The sequence below is a fragment of the Phyllostomus hastatus genome, unplaced genomic scaffold (genome assembly GCF_019186645.2).
Source record: "Phyllostomus hastatus isolate PE091 unplaced genomic scaffold, TTU_PhHast_1.1 phas_contig_86, whole genome shotgun sequence".
NCBI lineage: Eukaryota > Metazoa > Chordata > Mammalia > Chiroptera > Phyllostomidae > Phyllostomus > Phyllostomus hastatus.
The window spans coordinates 42919683-42937076 of record NW_025333977.1 but is presented as its reverse complement, the minus strand read 5'-3'; the positions used below and the strand labels follow the sequence as shown (position 1 = coordinate 42937076).

The following is a 17394-nucleotide window of genomic DNA, read 5'->3' as shown; positions in this document are numbered from 1 at the left end:
AAAGCGTAAGCGCGGACTCGCGGGGGTGGCTTAGGGGGCGTCTCCGTGGGGGCGGAGCTCGAGCTTTGAAGTGGGGATAAACTCGCGAGCTCTGGTAGTGACAGGAGTTTTAATAATAGTTAATCTTTTAGAACTGTTGAGGATTGCTGGAGCCTGACTTTTCCCACAGTGGAAACTCCTCTGAAGGAGGCAAAAGAACTGAATTGCGGAAACCTACTGGAACCCCCTTCTCTCCGTCGGCGCGCGTTGGGCGGGGCAGGGTGGGCGGGGCGTCGTACCCCTCCCCGGCCTTCTGTGTTTGGGGCGCGCGCCTGGGGCCGGGTAAGGGGCGGTGTGCTTAGAGTGAGCTCGCATTCCCGGGTCCGCGTGCCTCGAGGCGGGGGACTGACCTCCGGAGAAAACGTGAAAGGCTTCAGTTGTGGAATTGGTTGGGGACTTCGTCTTTGGGTGCATCTTAGATGCTCGGAAAAGTCGAAGTCCCCGAAACATCGTGTTAAAGGGACGTTAGGATGACCGGGGAACCGACGTGGCCTGGTGTCTACAAGAGTCCTGCCAAACGCAGCGGAGGAGCGGGGATGAGTTGTTGGCAGGTTTGCTTTGCTCCCCGCCTGCTTTCCCAGCCTGGCGCTGAAGCCGTTTCCTGCTACCCGTAGGGACAGCCCCTGCGCCGCCCCTGGGGTTCCTTGAGCGGTTAGCAGGCATTCCACTTCGTACTAGTAGGCCCGGAGGAGCTGTGGCGTTAACCATGGGGAATGGGGGCCGCCTGCCGTTCCCTAAGGGCAAGTTGGCCCAGGTACTTAAACCACAGCAGAAATTACTCAGAAATGCTGAACTACAGTGCCTTGTTTTGGTATAAATTTTAGAGGACCTGGGCTTTTTAGCACTAGCTGCGAATACATAATTATAATGCTATTTAGTTTTAGCGCTAGGATATAAAGAGTTAAAGTCATTTTACCCCTCAATTAAATGAGGAGCAGTTGTTGGTCTGACGGATACCTGGTTCCTGACACTATTAAATACCTGGGTCTTAACTGAGTTAATTTCAGAGATCGAACAGTGATTTTTAGGAGACCCTAGTAATTGGCATGTATGTATAAACCAACTCTACAGAGGCTTAATGAAAGACATCAATACTGCATTATTAAATTCACTTTTCTCCGCAGCCATTTGATTGCAAAAGAGCCATCCTCTTGAAAAGTACTGTTGAAGATAATGTTTTGCCCTTCCTGATATAAGAATTCATACTTTGAAAAAAAACCTTTGGACAAATTAATATATCGGATAGAAGTGATTTTTAAATGATACTGAATTAAATAAGACAAATCCGAAAAATTATCCTTCAAGCCTGGTACAAAGTGACTAAAGAAACTTTGCTGCTACAATTAAGTACTTTCTGCCACCTTTGGGAGTAATTTGGTTTAACTTGCCTTCAAGCATCCTAAAACTCCATACAATGTAAAGTTATGAAGAGAATCTCAAATGTGGACTTCATAAGAACCGAGTTTGGTGTGATTGGTCTAGAGATGTCAGTGCTGCTGCTGCGGCTGCTGCTGAAATGTTGACAAGTTATTACTGAACTGCAAATTTCTTATCTCTAGCATCTTTTGTACCTGTCCTGTAGATGTGTGCAATTAATATGAGATGATTTATGTAGAATTGCTTTAAAACAATAAAAACACTACATACATTTCTATATTTATAGTTAGAATGATTGAACCTTTAGCGCACTTTGCAGGTAAACTGATTAAGCTGAGATAATTGGGGTGTAGTGACAGATTAGGTGACTAGTACTCGGATTGGATTAAGGGGGTACTGTTTCTATGTATGGAAAACGTCTTTGGAGTTCTTAAACTACTCTCGGCCCCCAAATCCTTGGAATTGTATAGGCATCATTTGCATAGTGGAAGTAAATAAGGTTACTAGTATACATACAAGTTGAGTTTTGAAAAACATTTGCTTTTTATCTAAATATTTTACATTTGTTTAAAACTAAGGATATTCTCTTCAGTTATGTTTTCTAGACTTATCAAGAAAGATAGTATTTTAAAGTACTTTATTAGGGTTTGGAAAAAGATCAGTAAGTTCATGTTAATGTACAGTACCCACCTATCCATAAACTATGGAATGCTTTTGGCAGTTGGCTAATAGATTATAAACTTACATCCAAAATTCTTCCTCAATAAGTTTAAATAATGGCAAATAACTTAATTTCCAGTGCATTGTAAAATGCCACTTTATATCTATCACTTTTAAATGTAGCAACTGAATTAAATATTATAGTATTTTGATACTATACATCTATTTTTTAAAAAATGAACTGGCTCTTTGATAGTCAAAGTTTCACATTGTATTGCTATTCTATCCCCTGTAGCCATGGTTCTCAGTTAGGGTCTGTTGCCTCCTGGTTGACATTTGGTGATATCTGGAGACATTTTGATCATGGCAAGGACCTGAGGGCATCTAGTGGGAAGAGTCCAGGAATGTTGCAGAAACTGTCTACATTGCACAAGGCAATTTCCAACAACAAAGAATTAATCAGCCCAAAATGTCAACAGTGTATGTTACTGAGAAACTTAAATGCTACCTGTTGCTACCAGAACCAATAAGTAGCGGCAAGGATTGAATTTTTATGGCTGCTCTATTCAGATGGCTGGTGATCTGAGAAGACGCTGGGTTATGTACCCTAAAAAACTGTCTTACGTTAATCTAAAGTCAACCTTTATATAAGGATAAGGATAGTGTAGGTAAGGGGTTTGGAATTCAGGAAAAAGTAGGTAAGGGTTTTGGAATTCAGGGGAAAAGGTTAGTCAGATAAAAGTTGCAGTCCAGCAATTTTCCTAGCATCCCAGTGATTCTTTTATCTATTTACAATCTGGATGTTTTCTCCCTGGAGTACATTGGCTTAAATACCATCTTGATCGCACTTGAAGCGCTTGGGCAGAAAGGAAAGGTTAGGTTGCTTGTGGTCCTCCTGGAGTCACGATAGATCTTGTCATAAATTCTAGTTCCTGGAATAACAGCTTTCTATATGCATTAATCACCAAGCCTATTAACTATATAACTAAAGCTAAAGTTTTTAACTCTTGATTTCCCCCAACAAAACCCCGACCTACAGAATTCTACTCTTACGTGGTATGGTTTTAGGTATGAACGTCTTAATGGTTATCATTCTTTACTGCAGCAAAAAAGAAAAAAATGTGTGTATATTTTAATGTGCATATCTTGGGATGATAATATTCTAAAAGTTAAGTCAATTCAGCTGATTGAAATATAAATATAATTTTTAATTATAAAAAGTAATATTTTATTGAAATATATTTCTTAATGAGATTGGGCTTTATATTATTTAGCTTAAGTTTGCATGGATGAATATTTTGTATTGCTAGAATTTGACAGAATTCAACATCAATTTTTTTTTCTGTTTCATTTTTACAGATATAAAGGCCAAAATATTTTGTTCATTTAAATTGAGACTAAGGAGTGTTAGTATAGCAGTGTGGTTTAATTGTGTTTATTACTTCTGAATTATATGTTAAAAGTCATTTACTGATCACGATCTATCAGAATATTCCTAATGACATGAAGTTCTCTAGTTTAATTTGGCTCAGAAGCACAACATTAGAATCCCAACTTTGAAAATAATTCCTTACCTAGTTACTAATTTTCTTATTAAATGTTTAGTACACTTGCTGTTATGTTCTAGAATAATGTACTATATTAATATTCAGGTAAAGGCCAAAAGGGTAAATTGGTGTCTGATTTAAGTGGCTGTTTCTTAGTTGTTGAATGGGTGGATGAATTAATAATGGAAAGAATGACACTCAGAATTAAATGTTATTATAATAATCCAAGCTAGAAGTGAGAGGTGATAGCTAGGAAGCTGATGAGAAACGGTGCATTCTGGGTATATTCTGAAGACATAATAGTTTAGTCAAAGTTTAGATATGAAAGAAGGGGAAGCATCAGCTGTCACTAGTGGTTTTTTGTCCTAAACTACTGGAAGAGTGACTATTTACTGAGATGGGGAGACCAAAAGGAAAAGCATGAAGAAGATACGTGCCTAGTTCCCCCTGTCCATTTTCTACATTTGTGTTTCACAGCTTAATTAAGCTGTTTGAAAGACCTACACAATCATTTTCCCACAAAATGATGGAGTTTTCTCCTTGTAACTCCAGTGGCAAAAATTCAAACACTTGCCGATGTTAATTGTAAGTCTGCTAAATAGTGTTAGTCATCTGATTTATGTACATTGGATATACCTGAAGGACAGGTTTTATTGTTAAAAACTGTTCAGTGTTTTAATAGGCTTTTAAGTACATTTCATTGTATTTTAAATCAATAACTCTATACACAAGTTTGTTTTTTTAAACACAGATGTAATATCAAACAGTTGACTGCACTGGATATGAAAATAGATTCCTCAAATTCATATACACCAAAACCATGATTTTGCTTGGGATAATAGTTTTCTGATTTGGTCAGAATAATGCAAATTAACTCAAATACAACCGCAACATTATAATCCATGATTTATATTAATTCAGGTTAACATGCAGTGTTACATAGAGTTTTCCACCTTGGCTAGGTTAATCCAAAGAGACCCATTTTTCTCTTGTAAATTTTTAAAACTTCTGTTTTTTTTTCCAGTTTGTTTCAGCAGACAAAATAATATATGCAAAGACAAAAAAATTAACACCATTTCAGTCAGTTAAGATCTTTTGAAAAGTTAACCCAAAATATGTACACCTGTGTATGTTAACATTATTAACTATTTTATAGGTCAGCATACATACTGATAGTACCTCTTATTCAATTCCACCCACATATAAGATTCTGAGGGTATGGGTTCTTAGAGTCCAGTGGCAGAGATAGATATATACATACCAACTTTAGTAAATGTTTGTGATAAATATTGAGATATAAGGAAATATTAAAGGAGCATAAACAAGGAAGAAATTCCTGTTTACTGACATCATCTTTGTGTTAATAGTACTCATAGGAGAATAGTATGTGTGGACTAGAATAATTGTTTCTTTCTTTTTTAACAGCCTGTTTGCTTCTTAAGCCTCACATTTCTATGTCTCCTATCTCTACAAATCTAATGTTTTGTGCAAATGATGTTTCTGCCACCTCTGCTGGATAATGGCGGCTATAGCATACTGCTTGTCTCTTGATGAACTTCAGCTGCCCCTTTCTGAGGAGAAAAAGCTTCCTTCTGGGTAATTAAAGCTTAGACTATTTCTGAGTAATAAATCTTTACCAGGATCCTTTCTTGGAAACCACACATGTATGTAAAACATTGGCCATTGTCTTCAGTTTAATGGCTGTGCCAAGTATAAGGATTAGCCACATCTGAGGAGGGTCGTTATGTTTTGCACTTGGTATATGTTGATAGATGTGTATATAATATATAAAATACAGGGTCTAGCAGAAGTAAGGCTTGCTTCAATGTGGTTGGTAGGATAATAATATGGGTACAATAATTTATAGTTTTAATTTGAACATTTCACCTAAAATGTCACATGGTGTGCTTGAGTGAGATACTGTTGTATTACAGAATTACATGCTTATGATTTTGTAATAAAAGATTTTGTAATAAAAAAGGGGCATGCTTTGTTCTGGACCCTGTATATACTATAAGATAACACACAATAATGTGTATTTGGTGTTCAAAATTATATGGCTGAGATATGTTGATTTGTTTTTGTTTTTCCTTATAAAAGGGTTTATAAACCCTGTAGGTAAATAAATAAGAATTCCCATTTGGGGGAACTAAAGATTCTGGTCATCACTTCCAACATGTGGGCTATATGTATATGTGGAAGAGGGTTCCCCACATCCACAAGTGTGTTCTCTGATACTAGCTGTGTATCCTACAATTTAACTCAATTCTGACACTAACCAAAGATAGCAGCAGATTCCACAGGTTAAGGGCTCAGTCCCACAACACAGATTTTTACTTCAGATGCCACTCACAAGCCCTAATTACTTATGCTTCTGGCCAACCAACTACAAATCAGGTTCCCATGACTCCCTCCTTGGGCAAGTTAAGGAATCAGTCCTACAAGTCTGTCCCGCGCACATCCCCCCCCCCCCCCGCCCCCACACCCTCCCTCTCCGAACTGTTAACCTTCAAAAGCCAGGCAAGGCCCAGGTTATCATCTGTGTGTCTATCATCTATTGATTACTTTGCTAGAGCAACTCACACAACTCAGAGAAATGTTTCACTCAATGATCACTTAGATTACAGTTTTATTATAAAGGATATAACTCAGGAACAGCCAGATAGAAGAGATGCATAGACATATGAGAAAAGGGCTTGGAACTTTCTTGTTCTCCCTGAGTGAGCCTGCACCCCCCCCCCCCCACACACACACACACTCCACCAGCCCAGAAGCCTCTGAACTCCATCCATTTGGCTTTTTATGGAGGCCTCATTACACAGGCACAAGTGATTAAATTATTGTCCATTGGTGATTGACTCCACCTCTGTCTCTTCTCCCTTTCCCTTCATCAGGGTTCATTCCCCTGGCAACCAGCCCATCCTTACATTCTTTCCAAAAGTCACCTTGTTAACACAAACCCAGATGTGGGGAAAGGGGCTTATTATAAATGATAAGACACTCATTTCACCTTTATCGCTCTGAAGCCAAATACATAACTTTTTTTTAGATTAGGTTTTGGTTGCCAAATTTTTAAGACATTGGTACTTAATATGGAACTATAGGTAGTGAAAGACAGTTGTAATCTTCAATATCAAGAGAGAAAAAGGAAATTTCAGTGGTAAAGTCTCAAATACCAGAGATAATCAACAGTAAATAGTAAAAACTTTCCTATAAAAATCCTTAAATGATCCTCTATGTTGATTTTGGAATGTGTGTTTCTACCAAAATGACTACCAATGAATTACAATTTTTACATTGTTTTCTCTCTTAAAACTAGAAATAATTGAAAGGAACTTGAAGGAAAACACTAAAAAAAGTTTTAAAAATTATTTCAAATTTCACAGATCTTTCTAAAAGTTACATTTTAAAGAGAAATATTTTTTCTAAGAAAACATTTTTAACCTCTCTTCACATTTTGTTTTCTACTTACTGCTGGTTTATAGAAATAAAGTTATTTTTGTATATAGTCTTCACCTCAGCAACAAAGCTACAGTTTTTATTCTAATAGTTTGTAGATTCTTTTGGGTTCTTTACACATGAAAATTATATAAATTATACTAGCATCATTTTTAAAAACTTAAATAATACCAAAAAAAATCAAATACCTAAGAGTCACAAATAATCAAATCAGTTTTAAAATACAGGAAAGCTGGAGAACTTAAACTAATAGTCAAAAGATACACAGGTGATCAACAGATTTAAAACAAAAGTAATTAGGAGTGCAGTTACTAATGCATTTTTTTTCAATATCTGATGCAAGGTCAAGTGAATATCATATGAAAAAATATGTATACCTTGACCTGTACTTCACACACCACACACCAAAATCAATTCTAAAGGTATTACAAATCAAAATATGGATGGTAAAATAATAAAGCTTTTAGAATGAAGTAGAGGAAAACATCTTCAGGACCTTTGATAGGCTGTGACTGGGAAATCCCCAAGACCACCCTCAGGTTCAGAAGAATAAAACTCAGCAAAGCTGTTACACTCATCTTATGGTTTAGTACAGTGAAAGAATACAGATGAAAATCAGCAACAGGAAAAGGTGCACATGGTGGGGTGTAGGAGAGTCCAAGTACAGGGAGCTTCCAGTTGTCTTCTACCAGTGGAGTCACATGAACAATGCTTACTTCTCCCAGAAACAATATATGTTGTCAACTAGGGGAGCTCAGAAAGCCTTGGTGTCTCTGGTTTTTATTGGGGGGTCAGTCACTGTCATGGCTCTTTCCACCTTACCGACCTTATTCTCCAGCTCCTCCAAATGTCATGATACCACATGGCCCAAGGCCCCCACCATAAATTACATTGTCCTCAAGTAGTTTGTTGTATTCTCATTCTAAAATATACTCACATCATGCATAATTTTGTATTTTTATTCTTTTTTCTTAAATATGAACCCCTTTCCCCACTGCAATTCACCAGTGTATAAACTTCAACTACCACCAACTTAGATCTGAGGAGTAAGAAGAGCTTGTTCGAACCCTAGCTATGGTTTGATGTTTATCACTGGCATCAAGTCGTTCAGTTTTTGTTTTGTTTTGTGTTTTGTTTTGTTTTGCATTAATAGGCTTTATTTCTATTGAACAAAAAAATGCTTTTAGTACTCAGACTAAATAATCATAGTTTGTCAGTCATTGTTTCAAGTAAAAATGGTGTGCTATTTAAAAATAAAAGCAGCTATTTGAGCTTGCCACTCAAAGGCTTACACATGGGCTTTTGCTGAAGCCCGTGTACTTTAGTATCCAGAAGTAATTTGTGTGTATTTCCCATTGACCACAGAAAATGTTAGAAGGACATGTGCTCAATTAAATAAATCGTTATGGCTGAGTTTTTTTTAAGGACATTCTTAAACTTTTTTTTTTCCTTTTCAACATATGTGGCAGGGTAGAAAATAATGACTTAATTTATGCTAGCAGTATTACTCACCTGTGCTTCTGCACCAGCAGTGCTGATGTCTGTGTGTACGTGTCCCAAGATAAACTATGAAATTCAAAAAGTATTTACTGCCAATTGTTCAAATAAGATATCCTTTGATGACTAGTTGGTACTGATACCAGACAGATACAGGCAAAACAACAAGTCTAGCAAAATCTGAAGGCCTGCCTATTTTTAAGGTAAATTTATAATTCTACATCTACTTTAAATATTTAATTCCTTTTTCCTTAAATTCCAATCTCAATATGAAATTACAATTGATCTGAAAAAATTATGTTACATAAGACACAAGGTAAATTATTAATATAATTTTTAAATATTTTTATTTTACATTGTATCCAATTTAAGTAGATTACTTTCTTCCATGAATCAGAGGACCCTGATACCTGTTTCATATTTTTTGGCATCTTTTTAACGTAGTACAGCTGTGGGTTGAGAAAGCAATTCTGCCAATTTGCTGACCCACGCATCCATTTCCCATTTCCCATGTTCAGTCCTTTGTGTAAATTCACATTTCCATCTGGGGTCATTTTTTCTTCTGTACCTTTTCCTTTAACGTTTCTTGTAGTGGCATTTCCTAGTGATGAAATTTCTCAAGGGTTTAGAAAAGTTTTTTGTCATCTCAATTTTTGAAATATTGTCTCTAGATACAGAATTCTAGATTGACTTTTTTCAGAAAACGATTTTGCTCCCTGTTTTCTGCCTTGCATAGTTTCCAAGAAGAACTGTGCTATTATTTATAGCTTTTTTTCTCTGTAAGTAATGGGCTTTAGTTCTCTATTAACATTTTGTTCTTTACCACTGCTGAAAAGAATATATTGTGTGCTTTGGTGTGCTTTTCTTCTAATCAGTAGGCATTGAGTTTCTTGTTTATGAAGGTTTACACTTTCTGTCAAATTTGGAAATTTTTTTAAATTTACTTTTTTAAAATATATTTTGTTGATTAAGATATTATAGTTGTCCCACTTTTTTCTCACCTTTATTTCCCTTTGCTCTGCACCCCCTTCCCACCAGCATTCCCGTACCTTGGTTCATGTCCATGGGTTGTACATATAAGTTCCTTGGCTTCTCCATTTTGCATACTGTTCTTAACCTCCCTGTCTATTTTGTAGCTACCATTTATGCTTCTTATTCCCTGTACCTATCCTCCATTTTCCCTCCTCCCTCTCCTCACTAATAACCCTCCACAAGATCTCCATTTTTGTGATTTTTGTTCCTGTTCTAGTTGTTTGCTCCATTTGTTTTTGTTTTTAGGTTCAGTTGTTGATGTGAGTTTGTTGTCATTTTAAATCATCATCTTTTTCTTAGATAAGTCCTTTTGACATTTCACATAATAAGGGCTTGGTGATGATGAATTCCTTTAACTTTACCTTATGTGGGAAGCGCTTTATCTGCCCTTCCCTTCTAAATTATAGCATTACTGGATAGAGTAATCTTGGATATAGGTCCTTGCCTTTCATGACTTCCAATACTTCTTTCCAGCCCCTTCTTACCTGTAAGGTTGCCTGGTGTGGCTCAGTGGATTAAGTGCCAGCCTGTGAACCAAAGGGTTGCAGGTTCAATTCCCAGTCTAGGGCACATGCCTGGGGTGCAGGCTATGTCCTCAGTAGGGGACATGCAAGAGGCAACCACACATTGATGTTTTTCTCCCTCTCTTTCTCCCCGCCTTCCCCTCTCTAAAATAATACATAAATAAAATCTTTTAAAAAATAAAGTTATACTGTTTGTTGTAGATATATTAGAAATAATGTACTTAAATTTCTGAGTTTCAATGATAAAGAAAAAGAATGTAATTAGATTCCATGGAGAAAAAAATAATCAGAAGGAACAAGAATAAGACCAGAACAGACTTTTCACTAATTAGAAGCTAGAAGAAAATTTAGTGTCATTTATATTGAGGAAAAGGACTATGATTTAATAAGTAATACAACCAAAATATTTAATTATCAGTTTTGAGGAAAGTTGTTTGGAAATAGATGAAGATTAAAAGAATATAACACTCAGTAGCACAATTGAGAAAATAGTAAAGAAAAGGTCTATAACCAAACAACAAACAAAAATACAGACATCAAGATGAGGAAAGATGAACTAAATGAAGACTGATGAGCTCCAACACATCTGTTACCTAAAGAGAAACCCAAAGATGCAGAGTGGCTGAGTATATGTAATGTAAGTTGTTGGGAACTGCCCTGCCTGGTTTCAGAAGCTGTAATCCCCCGTGGCCAAGGCTGAGTAAAGGACCTTGGGACTATAAGCCATTTAGGAGACAAAGCTTATCTTCCTTGTAGGGGCACTACCTCTGCCCTCTTTCTCCTCACCCTGCTTGGACCTGGGCGGATGACTGGTTAGCCAATGATGGGTAAGATTCCTCAAAAGAGGGATGGCCTAAACCAGGCACAGTTGTGAAGGGGCCCTCAGGAAGGGACTTGGGGGGCTGTAGAAAAAGGGGGTGATGGCCCCTCGCCCCTCGGCTTTGACATAGCCTGAGTCCCCATTCCGTCTGCAAGGAGTCTCCTAATCTCTTGGCTGCCTTACTTTCCCTGTATGACTTAGGCCTGAAACAATGCTGGAGGTGGGTGCAGCCCTGAGCTAGACAGGGCAGGTTCCCTAGGGTGATCAGGCCTAAGAAAGAAGGCATAAAATCCTGTGAAACCTACTTTGCTAATACCTTCAATTTAAATGATAAGGGTCCAAGCACAAGTGAGTTTGTTCCCCAAAGTTTTATGGCCCTTTAACTATCTGACCCTGACTCAGAATAAGCCCTCAGAGTTCTTTGAATGTTATCTATTGTTTAATCACTTCTGCCTGACAATGATTGATGAGCTTTACGTATACACCCTGTATTCCTGTGCAAATTGAACCCAATAAAAGCTTGTCAAGGCAAGGGTCCAGGTGCTCTCCCCTTGAGAGAGTAGCCGAGGTGCTCTGAGGTGGATTCCCCCTGAAGAGAAAAGCCGTGCTGTCCCTTTTCCTCCACTGGACTCGGTAGTCCGTGTGAATTTGTCGTGTCTCATCCACAGTGCAGCAGACACTGCTTGCCGGTAACCGTGTCAGTAAGTACAAACTGTCGGTTCCTGCAAGAAGTGGAAACTGCTAGAGAACCCTGAAAACAGACTGCAATAGCAATTAAAATAGATCAGCAAATCCCAGGAGTTTGGGAAGGAGGATAGGGAAATGAAAGTGTTTTAAAGGCTTTATCCAGTGAAGGAATAGAATTCCTGGGAAACATAGTATCTTATTTCCATATAATCCTTACTTTCACAGGAATTTCATATTGAGTTTATGAAAATGATAATCACCAGTTGAATAAAAAGTACAATAGAATTTTGTAATTGGAAAGATGGGAAAGATTAGTAATAGTAATAATCAAACAGGAAAACTAGTAAGGGAAATATTTAAAGGTAAATAAGGGGAATATTTTAAAAATGCAAAGTAGGGTGAAAGGAATAAAACATATAAATGATTAAATTGTCCAATATATATGAAACAGATTCTCAGGTTGGGTTAAAAAACACCAAAACTTATCAATACATTTCTTTAACAAACACATTTAAACAAAGTAGCAAAGAAAAGTTTAAAATGGTAAAACATAAGCAACTGCATTCAAAAAGGAAGAAAGGCAAAATTAATATCAGACAGAATGAAAAGGTTATAACTACTAAACAAGATAAAGATTATTCAGTGATAAAGACACAGTTTATAAAGATAATATAACAATTATAAGCCAGCTTTAAAGTATTATTTCTCAGTTTCAAATTTACCTTTCTATATTTTGCTTTGTGATTCTAGAACTAGAATTCTGATAATTGCTTTTTTGATTTGTCAGCTTGCTTCCTGTTAATCTCTGGCAATAGGAAGCAATGAAGTATAATCATAAAACAAAATGGAGCAAAAAGAAAGTATTCGTTTTCTTACCATTTGCTTGTTCCTATTAGCATCACCCCAGTACTGCCTCAGTCTGACGTGACTTTTCCTTAGGATAGCAGTACTTGCCTCTAGTCTGCAGTTTTTCAAACACCACGCTGTGTCCCCTCCTGGAAACACACCAGTGGTCACTCCAGATTACCTTAGCACTTAGTGCCAACCCGATAAGTCCCCTCATCTGAACTCAGAATAACCACCACCAGCCAAACAGCATATCTTCTTTGTTCTCCCAGCTCCAGATGTAGTTGTTTCCAGCAGGCTTTAGCTCTGTGATAATCAAGAGTTCTTATTATACCTTTTGGTTCTTTAATATCTAACAAACTTTTTACATTAAATTATATCACTTAAATTATAATGGGATTCTGAGAAGGTAGTGGTTGAAATGATGGCATATGTTTGAGATCTTTTGAATTCTCACATGAAAACAGACATTACCACTAGACTGCAAAGTAAAAAACAAACTATTTACAAACAACCAGGGAAACAGGGTAACCTTATAAACCTCAAAATACAAGTAGGTGAGGATAAGCCATCAGTTGTCATAAGCACTGTATCTTATCAGCATCTATCAGAAAAAAGTGGAGTAAAGTAATGGGACATCTGATGGACCTGAGAACAGAAGTAACCCACATAAACTAAAAGTTAATCACTGGAAATCATGGCAATTTGATTGTTGAACAGCAGCTAAAACTATGAGACATTTAATATATTCTAATAATTAGAGGTAAGTTTTAAAGATCTTGCTAGTTCCCGTAAATGCTCATAACTGACCCAGTAGGATCAAGTGCAAATCCTCATACTGAAGTGAAACTTCTGGATGAAAACAACATTGTTCAGCATAGGAACAGCACAGTTAATGAAATGAAGGTTCAGATAAAATGGAGAAGGAAACAGAGCTAGGAACTGTACCAAAAAAGCCATCCTAGTTTTACTAGTACATATATGAAAACAACAAAAAAGGAGCTTATAAGAAGAAAAGCTATCTAAAACAAATCTTTTAAGAAGTCACAAAAATTAAATTTACATAAAAGTAAGCACTAGAAAACTATGGAAGTCAAATACCACACAAGTTAACTATAAGAAAAGATGTCAATAAGAAACAGAATAACCCTGCAGGCAAAGAACTCACACTAGAAAGACATAAGCAGCATATATGTAAATTGGAAATGCCATTTCAGAGTGAGCTGAAAGACATTAAGAAAAGAAACAAGATATGAAGAAACAAAAATCAGAATGGAAAAACTCAGAAATAGCTGATATAACTAAAAAAACATATTTCAGAATTACTAAACTAGGAGAAAAAGCACATAACACACACACCAAATTCAACAACTAATGCCTTGTAAGAAATAGTAAATTTTTAAAAAAGGAATTAAAAAATAAGGGATAAAAAAGATTTGAGAGAAAATAACAAATAATGATAATATAAAAAATAGATTCAACATACAGATATGGAGTCCTAAAAACAAATCTTTGTAATAGAACAAATATTAAAAACTTCCTGAAACTATTATTGTAAAATATACATTAAAAGAGCACACTGTTCTTTGAAAATATCAACCCCAAACAATGAAGACCAAAACATATTCTAGTAAAATTACTGCACTTTATAGAAAAAAAATAACAGGAATCTAGGAAAAAGAGCATATATTTTATTATGGCATCACAATTTATCATCAAATGTTTTAACAGCAATGCTTTTATTCAAGAAGAAATGGAATCACATAGTTAAGATACTGAAATGGGATAAAGCAAATGATATATTCTAAAGCTATCATTTTGTGTGACCCAGAGAACAAGAATTCTCAGTGTGGAAGAAAGGAGATACAGATGTAAAATTTAAAAAAAAAAAGGTTAAGGAAAAACCCCAATAGTGCTGAATTTGTCAAATCCTAGGAAAAAAAAAATCACCAACCAGTAGCAAATAGTAACCCTAGCTTGTAGACTATTATTTTGATGACATACCATTTTCTTGTAAAGAAAGTCATGAGTTCTTGATGAAATGACTGATTCCAGATCCACAACACAAAACGTGCTAGAATATCTTGAAATATTATATAGCAGAGGATCAACCAATATTACAAAGGTCACATCAAAAAGATTCAGAAGTAATATTGAGGCCTTCACTAGTCATAGATTATATAAAAATTATATGAATTGAAACCACTCAGGTATGTTAAAGTTTGTGATTTCATAATAATATTAAGTAATATTTTAAAAAACTTCATTGGGAACTGTGATAGGCCTCCAAAGATATCCAGTTCTTAACCTAGTCAAATAGAACCTCTAGAACTGTAAGAGAGTAAATGTATAAGGTCTACCAGAAAAAGTCCAGCCCTTGTTAATATAATGAGAATAGTTTGGGTGGTATCAATGTAACCTGGCAGCTAAGGACAGTGGACTGGAATGCACATGCATGAGCAATGACAACCTCACTGTACTAGTCAGTGGGGGCACTAGATGCCATTGAGTGAGCATGTGTACTGTGTGGCCATTGCATTCAAAATGACTGAGCGAGTAGAGCAACGAATCTGCATCAAATTTTGAGTTAAACTTGTATGTTTCTCTGCAGAAACTATTTGGAGGATACAAGGAGGTTTTCAGGGACAAAGCAATGAGGGCAGCACAAGTAAAAGTGTGGCACAAACACTTCAAAGATGGTTGAGAATCTGTTGAAAGTGACCCATGTTCTGGAAGGCCTGCAACAAGCAGAACACCTGAGAGTGTTGAACGTGTAAGGGCTGTAATCAACAAAGATTGGTGACTGACAGTGTGAGAACTAGCATCTGATCTAGGGATTCCAGAAACTACTGTGTCTGAGATTTTGATGCAGGGTCTTGGCATGAAATGTGTCAGGGCATAGTTCACTACCAGAGCAGAAGGAACATTGTGCTGCAGTTGGGAGAACTGTGTGAGGTCCTAAGGTGTCTACTTTGAAGGGAACTGAGGCATCATTGCCCTATGTACAATATTTCTTGTATCTTGTTCAATAAATGTCTCTATTTTTCATAGTGAATGGCTGGATACTTTCTGGACAGGCTTTGTATGTTATTTTAAGATACCAAGTTTGTGGTATTTTGTTACAGAGGCCATAGGAAACTAATACAGTCATAAATAATTGTGTTATAAATACAAGCAAAGAAGCATTCATTTCATCTTTCTTAAGTGCACCATACCAGTTAGTAATTATTAAATTATGGAGTGTCTTCTTACAGACTTGTTCCATCTAATATATAACATTAAGATACCACTATTTTGCAAACACCAGTGAATTAATTAATGTAGGCATTGAGCACAAATGTCTATTAATATCAAAATCAAGTGAAAATAAATTATATCTGCCTTCAGATAAAAGATTATAATCTGAACAAAAGGATAAAAATGTACTTTTATCAAGCTTCTGGGTCCTGAAGAAAGTCTGCAGGACAAAAAAGAAAAAGAAAAAGAACATGTTGAATTACACCATGAGTACATGGATCAGCAAAATCCAAACACTGAAAAACCAGACATGCAAAGAGTTCTTCAACAGATAAACAGTAAAGAAAAGAAAGGAATGGAGGAAACACTTGTATGTAGAAAGGCTTAAAAGACAACTCAGCTTAACAAAAATGGGTAAGACTACGCTATAGTGTCTAGGGGTTTCTAGTGTCTTAGGTGATTTAAAAAATCCGAGGAAATCAGTATTATAAAAGTTGAGATCATGAATATGGGTGGGAGAGAGCTGTATATAGGTAAACACAGAGAGGCTTCTAGGATGGCTAACCAGTTTCCATTTCTTGGCTAGGTTGATGGTTATAAGGGTATTGTCTCAGACCATCTGAGCTGCTGTAACAAAATACTACACTTTGGTAGCTTATAAACTACAGAAATTTATTTTTTTACAGCTCTGGAGGATGGAAATCCAAGATCACAGCACCGGCACGGTTGCACGAGGGCCTCCATTCAAGGGTGTCACAGACTTTTGTGTGCACTGTAGGCAGAGGAACTAGGGAGCTCGCTGGAGCCCCCTTCATAAGGTATTAATCCATCTCATGAGGATTCCACCCTCATTACTTAAACACCTGCCAAAGATCCCACTTACTAATACCATCAGCTTTGGGGGTTAGGATTTCAACATAAGTTTTAGGGGCACACAAACTCTCAGACTGTAGCAGGTATTTAACTAAGCTTCCATTTCTTTTGCATTGTTTTTCTTTCATTTTATTTTCCAATAAGAGACAAAAAAGAAATAAAGTAACAACTACTCGACGAACAAGCCATCCCACCATAAACAACTTAAAAAAATGGACATAATATGGGAAACAACTGTTTACAGACTTTGGAAAAATTTTAAATGAGCCAAAGACAAAAAAAAAAAGGCATTTTACATGCAGCAGTTTATTGATAGGATAAGAATTAATATTGACTTTTTATTAGAAATAATATAAGCTGGAGGGCAGTGGAAAAACCTCAAAGTTCTGAAAGCAAAAAAACTGTAATCAAATTCTATATCTAGTTAAAATATCCTTCAAAGTGAAGGCAAAATAAAGACATTTTTAGACAAACAAAGCTAAGAAAACACAGCAGTAATAGTTCAGTACTACAAGAAATGATGAAGTTATTTTAGGCTGAATAAAAATAAACAAGATGAAAATTTAGATCTACACAAATGTTTTAACAATCCAATTGAAAGTCAGGTTTTCAGACTAGATGAAAAAGCAAGGGCGAACTTTATGGTGTCCATAATAATCACTTTAAATATTAAGGAAATGATAGGTCTTTAGTCATTTAAAAAAAAGCTTAAGTGGCTATATTTATATTAGACAAAATATACTTCAGGTGAGACAACATTACCAAAGTTAAGAATGTCATCTCACAGTAATTAAAG

The 17394-nt window shown here is 36.2% G+C and overlaps 1 long non-coding RNA gene across 1 annotated transcript; it reads left to right on the top strand.

The window, feature by feature from the left end:
- The first annotated feature begins 332 nt into the window (after positions 1 to 332).
- On the top strand, positions 333 to 16544 carry LOC123827017. Its single transcript, XR_006787165.1, has 3 exons — positions 333 to 590; positions 1164 to 5219; positions 16412 to 16544. It is a non-coding gene; the product is annotated as an uncharacterized LOC123827017 (long non-coding RNA).
- The last annotated feature ends 850 nt before the right edge of the window (positions 16545 to 17394 follow it).